Source organism: Humulus lupulus, chromosome 6 (genome assembly GCF_963169125.1).
Source record: "Humulus lupulus chromosome 6, drHumLupu1.1, whole genome shotgun sequence".
In the NCBI taxonomy this organism is placed as follows: Eukaryota; Viridiplantae; Streptophyta; class Magnoliopsida; order Rosales; family Cannabaceae; genus Humulus; species Humulus lupulus.
In genome coordinates this window covers 1,740,183-1,752,500 of record NC_084798.1, presented here as the reverse complement: position 1 = coordinate 1,752,500, position 12,318 = coordinate 1,740,183, and positions in this window count along the sequence as shown.

The following is a 12,318-nucleotide window of genomic DNA, read 5'->3' as shown; positions in this document are numbered from 1 at the left end:
ACTGCTTTGAAGTGGATATTAGGGAGGGTTCGAGCCAATTTATACATTGTTATGTTTGTCCTCGGAATGGGAATAAAATGGCCCTTACTATTGTTTATGCTCTTAATGATAGTAAAGGGAGACACAAGTTATGGAATGATTTAGGCACCATTAATAAGGGTCCTAAGAATCCTTGGTTAGTGTGTGGGGATTTCAACTCTGTTTTGGCTATGGATGAGAGACTTGACTATAAGGGAAATATGAGTGAGATGGTGCCTTTTCAGAGATGTGTTGCTGATTGTGGTCTTGAGGATGTTAAATATAATGACAATTTTTTTACTTGGACCAATAAACAAGAAGGGAAGGATCGTGCCTATGCCAAGCTTGATCGAGTGTTGGCGAATGAAGATTGGATTGACACTTACCCCACGGCTGAAACAACATATTTGCCTGAAGGAGACTTTGATCACTCTCCTGCTATACTTGCTATACACCCGGGTAACAAGAACACTAAAAAGCCGTTTCGGTACTTTGATTATTGGAAAAATTTGGACTCTTTTCAGGATACCTTATTGACAGGATGGAGAACTTCAAAGATTGGGACTCCTATGTTTCATCTTGTTGATAAGTTAAAAAGGTTGAAGAACTGTTTTAAGGATATGAACTCATTGACCAAAGGGGATGTGGCTGGTCAAGATGCAGCAGCTTATAAAAAAATGATAGAAATTCAGATTGCTCTTAGATCTCAGCCGAATAATGTGGAGATAATTGATAAGGAGATTGCTGCTAGGAAAAGCTATGGGGAAATCCACAAAAACTACATGCAGCTCCTTAGTCAAAAAGCTAAGCTAGCATGGATAAATTATGGTGATGATAACACCAAAATTTTTCATGCTAGTATTAGGCAAAGAAGAATTCAAAATACCATTTATTCCATCCAAAATGGTGAGGGGAAGTGGGTGGATAACCAGCAGGATATTGTGAATGCTTTCACTGAATTTTATGGAAAACTTTTGGGAACTAAAATGTATGGGAGGCAAAGAGTTCATAAGCACTTAGTGAGAGTTGGACCTACTGTTTCTGGAGCTCAAGCTAGCTGGTTGGAACACAATTATAAGATTGAGGATGTTAAGGAAGCTTTGTTCTCCATTCCTAATGAGAAAGCGCCTGGTCCGGATGGTTATAGTAGTGGTTTTTTTAAAACCACTTGGGATATTACTGGGAAAGATCTTGCTGAAGCTGTCCTTTCCTTTCTTCATACAGGGAGGCTGCTAAAGGAGATTAACTCCACAACAATCACTTTAGTTCCGAAGACTAAATGTCCTAGCTCGGTTGGAGATTTTAGACCAATTTCTTGTTGCAATGTGGTCTATAAAATTGCTACTAAAATGATATGCAATCGGCTAAGGGAGATTCTACCAAGCATTATTTCCGAGAATCAAAGTGGGTTTGTTAAAGGTCGCCAAATTTCTCACAATATCATGGTTTGTCAAGACATGGTTAAAGGGTATGATAGAAGAGGGGCTAAATCAGCTTGCTTATTCAAGATTGATCTCCAAAAAGCCTATGACACTATAGAGTGGGACTTTATTCGAGAAATGCTTGAGGCTTTAAATTTTCCGTCAAAGTTTGTTGAGCTAATAATGGTTTGTGTTACCACTCCTAGATTCTCGCTAATGGTGAATGGTTCATTAAATGGTTACTTCTCTTCTCATCGGGGGCTTAGGCAAGGCGACCCTTTATCGCCTCTTTTATTTGTCATTGGGATGGAGTACCTATCTCGAATTCTTGTTAAAGTTGCCGAGGATGCGGATTTTCGTTTTCACCCAAGGTGTAAGGAGTTAAAACTGAACCATTTATGTTTTGCGGATGACCTCTTACTGTTTTGCAAAGGAGATTACATCTCAGCCACTCTTTTGTTGAGAGGTTTCAAGCTTTTTTCTAACACTTCAGGGCTTCGGGCTAATGTGGAGAAATCTGAATTTTTTGGAGCAGGTATGGAATCGTATTCTCTTCAAAGACTTGCTGATATTTCTGGTTTTAATTGTAGTAGGCTGCCTTTTAAGTACCTAGGGATGAAAATCTGCTCTAGGAAAATAAGCAAAGCTGATTGTGAAAGTCTAGTGGATAAAATGACAAGCCGAATTCATGTGTGGAGTAGTAGGAACTTGTCTTATGCTGGCAGAGTTACTTTGATCAATTCGGTTCTCCTCACTATAAATAATTACTGGTCTCAGATAGTCATTCTTCCGAAAGCAGTTATTCAACAGATTAATCAAATTTGTCGAGCTTTTCTTTGGAAAGGGAAAGATGAGTTTAATGGTCCAGGGAAAGTGGCTTGGGCTGAATTGTGTTTGCCGAAAAATGATGGTGGATTAGGATTTAAAGATATTGCTCTTTGGAATCTTTGTGCTTTAGGGAAACATGTTTGGGCCCTCTCTTCCAAGAAGGATAACCTTTGGGTGAAGTGGGTGAACTCGGTATATATTAAGAACCATACTTGGTGGGACTATGATGCCCCTCTTGACACAAGTTGGTATTGGAAAAGGATTATTCAGGTGAAGGAGAAGCTGAAAGGGTTTTTTGATGAGACGGGTTTTCAGTTATATCATTTTTCTATAGCTGATTTATATCAAAAAATGCAGCAGGCCCCTCTTGGAAAGTGGAAATATAAGTTGTTTTGGGATAGATTTTGTATCCCTAAACATAGAATCATCATTTGGCTTGCATTGAAGCAAAGACTCCCAACTAATGACAGGTTACTTCGGTTTGGTCTAAAGGTTAATAAAGCTTGTTCCTTGTGTGAAGAAGAAGATGAATCCCAAAGTCATCTTTTTTTCTCTTGCTGTTTTAGCAAGAAAGTCTTGGTCGAAATTACCAACTGGATTGGCTGGAAGGTGAAGAGGAGCAGCCTCAATTCAATGATCACTAGCCTTAAAAAGCAAAAGATATCAAAAGGGAGAAGAAGAGTTTATACAAGTGTGTTGGCAGCCACGCTTTATTCCATATGGGAGAGTAGGAATAGTGCTGTTTGGGACCATAAACTACCGATGGTCAAAGTTATAGTTAATCACATAGCATATACTGTTTGTAATATAATACAATATATGAATTCTAAGTCCTTGACTAGGATAGATAAAGATTGGGTGGAGGCTCTATATAGAGCTTGTAATTAATTGGTCTTGACTGTTAGTTGTATTTTGTAATTGGTTTTGAGCAATATAATACTTTCTGACTTTCCAAAAAAAAAAAAAAAAAGACTTAATGGATAAACGAAAATGAAAAATAAGTGGCACATATATAATAAGTAGAAGATTAGAATTTAAAAAAATAGACACGTAAATTTGTATTTAAAAAATAAGATATAAATACTTAAATCTTTAAAAATATTACATTGAATAGATTCAGCCAAATAAACAAGCAAACGTTGAATAATAAAATTATAATAAGGGATGCAAAATGACAAAAAATTATAATGAATCTTTCTATTAATAAGGAATATTTCTAACTTATTTAATCATCATTGCTTTTATATATTAGACCTCTTTCTATTTCTCATTGTAAAAAAATTGTTGTAGTCAAAATATTAATAAATGAAGTGTAAGTGTGCATGACACCTTTGCATTTACTTTATTATTTTCATAAACGAATATTTTAATAATTTATTATAACAAATATATAACACTTCACTATGTCTTATATTGTCTTATGCATATATGTAAAAATGTAAGCCTAAGATTGGACTACGTCTCATGATAATCTCCCAATTAATTAACTATAGGAGTTTAAATATATATAGAAAATCAGCTTAATCAATTTGATAATTAAATCATGAATTAATAAGGACATGCTACTGATTTTTCTCAATAACTTTAAAATATTTTGTCTAAATTATAGTTAGCCAATAAAGAATTTTACAATAATAATAAGACCAAAACATAATTTTTTTAATGTAAAATACTCTAAAAGAATTAAATTTAAAGTAAAATTTATTTTAAATACTTAAAAAACTAATTTTAAACATTTTTTAAAAACCAAATATTCATTAGCAAAATGTTTCTATCTTTTATTTAATCAAGAAAACAATACTTAAATCCAATAGATTACTAAATATTAAGAAATAAAATATAAGTAGAAATAGCAATAGTAAAATCATTAAAGTAAAATAAATAAATAATTAACCGAAATCTTATACATATAATAATATTATTTAAAACAAGTAATATTTAAATCGAATATATCACCAAATATTATGAATGAAAGATAATTACAATAATATCTATGTCAACGGCTAATAAAGTAAGATAAAAAAATAAAAAATAAAAGTTTAGAGATAACAAAAGGAAGAATAATGGAATATAGAGCTAGTTTTTAATTACTTCCTCTCTCTCTATATATATTTTTCATGTACATTATATTAGTTCTAAAAAAAATTATTTTTTATAAAAGAATCCTACAAAATATTTGATTAAATAAAATATTTACAAATACTAATTTTACTTTTTAATAAAATTGTATTTTATAAACATTCAAATAGATTATATATTTAAAAGTATTTTCAACTAATTGATAAATGTTTTTAAACAATCTTGAAACATGATGTTGATGTGATTAATATTTTGTATTCTGTTAACTACCTACGATCATGTAGTTAATCTCATATAATTTTTAGTATATGCATAAGAACATTTTATTGTAATCTTGTAAAAATTATTTTTTTTAGTTCACGTGGCACATGTGCTCACGTATGCCATAGTCTCATCAAGAGCCCAGCGTTTAGAAAACCCAATTCTTTCAAGTCCAAATTCTTTCCTTCCAATTTTCAATTCTCATTACAATATTACAAAAATAATAAAATAAAATTATTAAAATAAAAATCACACTAAAAACAAAAAAGAAAATAAGAATGAAAAATAATCTCTCTCTTGGATGTACTCATAAAACTATTATGAAAAATAAGAATGAAAATACCAATTTCCATGAACGTACGTTTACAATAAAATTCGTTGTTCACAGTACAGTATAATTATTATTTTGATGACTGTGTGAACCACTCGTATTTTAGTCAATTGACTCAAATGCAAGTGGGACAATAGAACATTTTTTTTGTTTGTAAAGAAGTTTTCACAAGAAAGAGAATGGAATAAAAAAATATACTATTGAAAACTCATATGCAAGAGGTTAAAAGGAGAGAGAGATTAGATTTTTTTTTTCTTACCAAAGCAGAGCAGAGCGCAGTTGAAAACTAAAGAAAAGTCCTGATGCTTTGAGTTTGAGTTTGATCTGCAAAAAAATAAGGATAAGACTAAACTTAATTAAAAGTATTTGATTTAATAAATGAGGAGCAGATAAGTAGAGAATATTGTACCTCACTAGAAGAAGATGAACTCTCAAAATCTCAGAAAATTCAGAAAAAAGCAAATATCTAAGAAAAGTAGGATTTTTTTATTTTTTTTTAACCAACAGAGCAGGGAAAACTAAAGCCAGAAGAAGAAAAGTCTTGGTTTTTTTTTTTCTTTCTTTCTTTTAAATCTGAAAAATTAAGTATAATAGTTGAGAAGATGTAATTGACTTGAGTGCCCAAATTTGGTTTGAGCTTGATCTGCAAAAGATAACAATATAAAGATTAAACCTTAAGTATTTGTTTTAGCAAATAAGCAAATGAGCACAGGGAATATTGTACCTGACTCTGACTACAAATCGCAGCTTTAATCAACACAAGATTTTTTATTTTATTTTATTTTTCAAGATCAATTCAAAGACTGCTGGAATTAAAATTACTGAAAACTCAAATGGAAAGAGAAAGAAGTTAGGCCACACTTCAATAATTCTCACCTTTTGAATCAATAAAATAAATAAATTATATGCCATCAATATTTAATATATATTATATTATTACAGTCCAATAATTGTCAGCATTTTATTGGTCATCTCATCACTTCACATCCTGTTTTTTTATGAACCACACGAGGGCTCTTATCTTAACTTTTTTTTTTCCCTTTCCTTCTGAAATAACTTAAAAATATAAATATATTAAATGAATTTGAATAAAATAAAATTACAAAAATTAATTAATATTTTGTAATTGTCAAGTGTCATATTATTATGTCTCGCTCAAATAGTTGTATTTTTGTTTTACTTGAAAGACTTTAACTCCATTTTTAACTTTTTTTGGGTATGGAATACAGCTGTTAATTCATATATATACAACTTCAATTCAATTATTTATTGGTTTGAGAGTTGTGATTTGATTTATAGACCTCACATGTTCTTGTCTCACACTTGTTATTTGTTTCTATATATATACATAGCAAATGATGGTATTTTAAATTCCAAACTGAATTAATATATTGATATATGTGATTTTGTATAATTTTGACATTAATGACCATTTCATTAAACTTTCATCTCTCTAAACCATGGCTGCCTTATTATATTAAAACTTTCATCAGTTCTCTTTTTCTGTAATATATTTCTAGGAATGCTACCAGCTGATATTATCAAGCATCATTATTATTTTCAGTAGCAAAACAATATCAGATTCATTATTATATTAAAATGGTAGAATTTTCTGAAGACAAGAGACGACTAATAAAAAATGCCATTTCTTGCTTATAATTGAGGTTCAAAAATTTCATAACAAAATTTCAGTTATCTTAATATCAGTGAGAAACTGATGAAGATGTAAAGATCATAACAAAGACATTATTGCCGTGGTGAAGAACAGGAAAAGGGGGTGACCACAAATTTTGGTTGCTAGCTTATAAACTTTTGGGAAAATGACAAAAAATAAACTTGATTACAAATTTAACACTTATTCTTTTATTTATTTTGGGCCCAACCCCATGCCCAAGCCCAAGCCCATCCCAATTCTAATCCTAAACCACTAATGAGTAAAATTGTAAAAACACATCTCTACATGTTTGATGGCAACCAACCATTTGCACAACCCTAACCTATAAAAATAGTCCTACTCCTATACTACTTTATTAACTTATAATTTTTATTTTGAGATAAAGTACGGATCTTACCCTAATAAAATTTAAAAAAAAAAAAAAATCAACATATTATACTTACTAAATATAGCATAATTAAGTATTAAGGATGACAAATACTAATAATCAACCGAAGATTATTTATTTTATTTTATTTTTCAAGATCAATTCAACGAAGAGAAAGAAAGAGAATGGAATAAAAAACTATTGACATTAAAATTAGGGATATTTGCGGCGAAAATACCTAAGTTTTTCAATTTATAACACTTAAATACTTAACTCTTTTTTTTTTGCAGCTAAAATACCTTCCGTCACACTTTCTTAGCATCCGTAGGTACCTCACCGTTAAGTGTCAGGTAACTACCTACATGGCTGCATTTGATTGGTACATGTAGATATTTTTTATTATTTTATTTAAAAAATCATTTAGATATTAAAAAGTTAAATAAAAATTGTTTAAAATCTAATCAAAAGTCCGAATTATTTAAAATTAGTATTTTAATTAAATTAAAATTAAAATCACTAATTCAAATCCCTAAAACTACAAATCTAATTTAAAATAAAACATAAATCTGATTTTAAAAAAATCCAAATCGTATATCTTCTTCTTCTTCTTCTTCTTCTTCTTCTTCTTCTTCTTCTTCTTCTTCTTCTTCTTCTTCTCAGGCAATCATATGTCATCTTCTTCTTCCCCTCTCTTCTTCTTCTTCTTCTTCTTCGTCTTCTTCTTCTTCTTTTTCTCAGGCAATCGTATATCATCTTCTTCTTCCCCTCTCTTCTTCTTCTTCTCAAGCGACGGGATCTAGGGTTTTGTGTGCAGTTTGTGGCTTAGGTTGGGGAGGGTTGTAGGTGGTACAATCTGTGTGCTACACGATGGCGTAGTTGACTGACGACGACGAGGTGAACCTGTGTGCTGCGCGAAGAAGACGGCGATTCTGGGATGGGGTGAGGTGGCTGCATCATTGGGGGCTAGCTCCGACCACGGATTGGGCTTATTTTGGGTTAGATCTAGTTTGATTTTGGGTCTTTTTTTTCTGTTGCTGAATGTGGTAACGGTAGAGTTTGGAGTCTGTGGAAATTTTTGGGTTTTGAATCTTTGAATTGAAATTGTATTGGTGAAATTTGTTTGAATCTATAGTCTTTGACAGCGGTGGTGAACAAGATCTAGGGAGAGGGACATTGGTTGGAACTGATATGTGGTGGTGAACAATTCTTTAATATGCTGGAGGTGATGGAGATTGTTATTGTTCATTTTTTTTTGGGTTTTACTGTTTTTTTGCATTAGGTTGAATGAACTTGACTCAAACCATGAAAGAGCTCAGTTTGGATGAAGAAATCTGGAATCTTGGAGTTGTGTTTGATTGGATGATGTTTGGGTGTGGTGGATTTTCAATTTGTTACTGTTTCAAATATTGGTTTCAATTTTTTGTTAGGGTTTATCCAAGTTTTGAACACAAAGAACACGATGATAATTTTTTTTGACAAAACACTGAAAATTTTTAAGTTACTTTATTTAATTTGTAATTTAGATTTTATAAAAAAATTGTATTAATTTGTATTATTTTTATAATTTTTTTTAAATTAATTAAATTTTAAATATATTTTTATATTTTAAGATTCAAATTAAATTTAAATGATTTTTTAAATAAAAAATAAACGACGTGGATCAATCAAAGACTGCCATGTGTGTGTCTACCTGGCATTTAACGGTGAGGTACTTACGGATGCCAAGAAAATGTGACGGAATGTATTTTAGCCGTAAAAAAAAAGAGTTAGGTATTTAAGTGTTATAAATTGAAAAATTTAGATATTTTCGCCGCAAATATCCTTTAAAATTACTGAAAACTCAAATGGAAAGAGAAAGAAATTAGGCGACACTTCAATAATTCTCACAATTTTAATCAATAAAATAAATAAATAAATTATATGCCATAAAATAATATTTAATATATATTATTACAGTCCAATAACTTATGAACCACAACACTTCGCATCCTGTTTTTTATGAACCACACAAGGGCTCTTATCATAACTCTTTTTTTTTTCCTTTTGAAATAACTTAAAAATATAAATATATTAAATGAATTTGAATAAAATAAAATTACAAAACTTAATTAATATTTTATAATTGTCAAGTGTCATGTCTCCCTCAAGAAGTTGTATTTTTGTTTTACTTGAAAGATTTTGACTCCATTTTCTACTCTTTTTTTTTTTGGATATGGAATACAGCTGTTAACTATCATCATATATAATATAAGAAAACAACAAACTCAATTCAATTATATATTGGTTTGAGAGTTACGCTTTGATTTATAGACCTCACATGTTCTTTGTCACATTTGGTATTTGTTTCTATATCTACTATATAAATATCTATAGTAATGTATAGAAGTGTAGATGATTAATTAGTTTAGGAATATTTTTTATTCATAAAAAATTCTCTAGTGTATTTTGTTTTTTGCATTTTCATTATTTTTCTTCCTTCTCTATTAGTAATTTATATAACATGACAGAATTTCAAAAGCCCATTCCCATCCATATATAATTGGTTTAATATATATATATATTTATATAAAATTCTTTTTTTTGTTATTTATTATATATATGTCACATATTTATATATATATATTTATATATATACTTTTTTTCAAGAGTGTTTAAATATATAATCTATTTGAATGTTTATAAAATACAGTTTTATTAAAAAGTAAAATTAGTATTTGTAAATATTTTATTTAATAAAATATTTTGTAGGATTCTTTTAAGAAAAATAATTTTTTCTAGAAGCAATATAATGTACATGAAAAATATATATAGAGAGAGGAAGTAATTAAAAACTAGCTCTATATTCCATTATTCTTCCTTTTTTTTTTATCTTACTTTATTAGCATTTGACACAGATATTATTGTAATTATCTTTCATTCATAATATTTGGTGATATATTCTATTTAAATATTACTTGTTTTAAATAGTATTATTATATGTATAAGATTTCGGTTAATTATTTATTTATTTTACTTTAATGATTTTATGATTGCAATTGCTATTTCTACTTATATTTTATTTCTTAATATTTAGTAATATAATATTGGATTTAAGTATTGTTTTCTTGATTAAATAAAAGATAGAAACATTTTACTAATGAATATTTGGTTTTAAAAAAATGTTTCTCATTAGTTTTTTAAGTATTTAAAATAAATTTTACTTTAAATTTAATTCATTTAAAGTATTTTACATTAAAAAAATTATGTTTTGGTCTTATTATTATTGTAAAATTCTTTATTGGCTAACTTTAATTTAGACAAAATATTTTAAAGTTATTGAGGAAAATCAATAGCATGTCCTTATTGATTCATGAAATAATTATCAAATTAATTCAGCTGATTTTCTATATATATTTAAACACCTATAGTTAATTAATTGGGAGATTATCATGAGACTGTTGGGGTTTTATGCCCTAATTAAAACCCAAATTCTTTGTAATCTTATTTTATTATCAATAAAAGAATAGAAATCATTTTTTGATTGGTCAATCACTTTCTACTTACACATTACAGTGTTATGTTCTTTCCAGAACATTAGCAAAGTAGATAAGATCGGATGTATTTGTTACATCGGACATGATCGATATTGACAGTTGATAAGATAAGTAAACATACCGTTATTATCTATTATAGTCATATCATATAGTTGACCATAGGTCAATTCAATCTCAATTCTGAGTGGTTAGTATTCTAACCGATTGTATTATTTGAGTTCTTTGACTTGTTCGTTACCAGCTTACCCTACGGACTAGCCCATACTTACATCTTGGGAACTCGGTAGTATAATTGAGTGGGAGTGTTAATCATAGATATGAACATCTATAGCTTCTAATGAAGAAGTGAAACGATGGTTTCCTTTTAGTTTGGTTCAAGGTGATAAATGATAGAGATCTCATTTCAGTAATTAAATTAGTTTACTGAAATATCATTTACAAGGAACTAAGTGTTTTAAGGATAAAATACAATGAGGGATAAAATAGTATTTTAGCCCTATCTCATTGTAGACCGTCTATAGAGGATTGAGTGACAATTATGGTTGTAACAATGGATAATTAATAGCGTATCTATGTTTTTTATAGAGCGTTCTATGAATTCAAGAGTGCAATTCCAAGTCTATAGTGGAGTCACGAGGAATTAATAAGTTAGTAAATTTATTTGTTAGATTTATGATAACTTATTGGAGCTTGATTTCATAGGCCCATGGTCCCCATTGTACCTTGGATAAAATCATCTAGATAGTCTTAATTAATTGATTTAATCATCAATTAGAATTATCAAAGTTGACCAGGTCAATTTTGGATAGTTTCACAGATTTGTGTAATTTTGAGAATAAAAGAGAAATTATGGCAAATTTATTAATTAAGATGAATTGATATCTAAATTAATAAATAAATTTAAATCAAGGTTCAAATTATAAATAATTAATTTGATAAATGATTTAAATAATTATTTAATTAATTAAATCAATAGAAAATAATACAGGCCTTGATTTTAAGTCCAATGGACTTATAATCAAATGGGAAATTTCACGGGCCTATAGCCTATGATAATTTCGACCTAAGGCTTCAAAATGGCTATTATTTTATTGATTTTTTAATTAAATTAAATGACCTAATTGAGTCTATAAAAAGAGTGCTTAGAGAGAAGTCAAAATAAGAAGACAGATAAGTCACAAGTCAGATTTTCTGATAGTTTTATATTCTCTCCAAACACAAGTCCTTTTCTAAGCCACTTTGTTATTTTCTCTTCTTCTCTCTATATCTATCTCATGTGTTGAGAATTGCCCACACTAGTCTAGGTGGTTCTAAGGATACATTGGAAGATCGTCAAGAAAATAGAAGATCGGTTCAGTTTCTTGATAATACTCTGCGACAGAAATGATACAAGAGTTAGAGAAACTGAAGGAAGGACTCTTAATTCCGCTGCGTATACTGTAAGTATTATATTATTTGTTTCCCTTTGAATTCAATTTTAGAAATATGTTTTAGGCTATCTCGTATTAATTTGTTTAATATTAGATATACATGAAAATAAATAAAGATCCTGTATAAGCTTAATCTAACAGAGACGTAGTACAATCTGAGGCTTACAATTTTACATACATGTAGAAGACAATATAAGACATAGTGAAGTGTTATATATTTGTTATAATAAACTATTAAAATATTCGTTTCTGAAAATAATAAAGTAAATGAAAATGTGTCAAGTATGCACACTTACACTTCATTTATTAATATTTTGACTACAACAAATTTTTTACAGCAAGAAATAGAAAGAGGTCTAATATATAGAAGCAGTG